This window comes from Gossypium hirsutum, chromosome A07, assembly GCF_007990345.1.
Source record: "Gossypium hirsutum isolate 1008001.06 chromosome A07, Gossypium_hirsutum_v2.1, whole genome shotgun sequence".
In the NCBI taxonomy this organism is placed as follows: domain Eukaryota; kingdom Viridiplantae; phylum Streptophyta; class Magnoliopsida; order Malvales; family Malvaceae; genus Gossypium; species Gossypium hirsutum.
The window spans coordinates 85,836,659-85,837,965 of NC_053430.1; the positions used below are offsets into that span (position 1 = coordinate 85,836,659).

A 1,307-nucleotide genomic window follows, 5' to 3' on the forward strand; every position below is an offset into this window, starting at 1 on the left:
ATTATTACCCATATATTGAACTTGTTCCTCCTATGTGCTAGGGTTGAAAGATTGATATTCTGTGTGCACTCCTCCTCCATTTGCATCGCACCTCATCACTGGATGTACCTGAGTAGAACCATATAAACTGTCAATCTTTTTATTTAAAAGTTCTACCTGGTTAGATAGCATAGTGACCGTGTCGAGGTTGAAAACACCGGCTGCTTTTGTCGGCTTTGTTCTCATGACTTGCCATTGATAGTTATTTAGTGACATCTCTTCAATAAATTTGTAAGCCTCTTCAGGTGTTTTGTTGTTTAAAGTACTACCAGTGGCTGCATCGATAAGTTGCCTTGTTGAGGGGTTCACACTGTTGTAAAAAGTCTGAACCTGCAACCATAGAGGTAACCCATGGTGAGGGCACCTTCTCAGTAGATCCTTTATCTCTCCCATGCATCATAGAGTGTTTCTAGATCCATCTACATAAAAGAAGAGATATCATTCCTCAACTTAGCCGTTTTAGCCGTCGGAATATATTTATGTAAGAATTTTTCGGTCATTTGTTCCCAAGTAGTGATTGATCCTCGTGGTAATGAGTTCAACCACTATTTAGCTTTGTTCCTCAACAAAAAGAGAAACAACCGAAGGCGAATGGCATCTCCAGAAACTCCATTGATCTTAAAAGTGTCGCAAAACTCCAAAAATTTTGCCAAACCAGTGTTTGGATCCTCGTCCTGCAAACCATCAAACTGAACAAACTGTTGTATCATTTGAATTGTGTTAGGTTTCAGTTCAAAATTATTTGCAGCAATAGCAGGTCTAACTATACTCGATTCGGCTCTTGTTAAAGTAGGTTTTGTATAATCATACATAGTACGAAGAGTAGGATTTTGATTTACTGGATCTGTAACAACCACAAGAGGAAGCTGATTCTTCTGATTTTCAACCATCTCTTTGGTTGTATTATGGATATCGTCCTCTTGTCCTTCCTCTATGTTTCTTAGGTTTCGCCTTTTTTCTCTTCAATTTTTACGAGCTGTGCTTTCAATCTCATTATCAAAAAGTAATGGTTCTGACGGGTTTCTTCTAGTCATAAACTATAAAAAGCTATCAGAAGAAAACAAAAGAAAATTTAGTAAAATTAACAAAACTAAGATAAAATTTAAATTGTAATAAAATAAATGGCTAAAGTAATAAAACTTAAGCATTCCTAATATTTTAGTTCCCCAGTAAGGCGCTAAAAACTTGATGTGATGTCTCGTGATAAGTTTTATATTTATGATTGATCGTACTTGAAAACAAACTATTATCACGATGACGGCAAGCGC

At 36.4% G+C, this 1,307-nt stretch overlaps 1 non-coding gene across 1 annotated transcript; it reads left to right on the forward strand.

Moving 5' to 3' along the window:
• Window positions 1–385: 385 nt before the first annotated feature.
• Window positions 386–491, forward strand: LOC121204147 (small nucleolar RNA R71). The gene has a single exon (XR_005899075.1). It is a non-coding gene; the product is annotated as a small nucleolar RNA R71 (small nucleolar RNA).
• The last annotated feature ends 816 nt before the right edge of the window (window positions 492–1,307 follow it).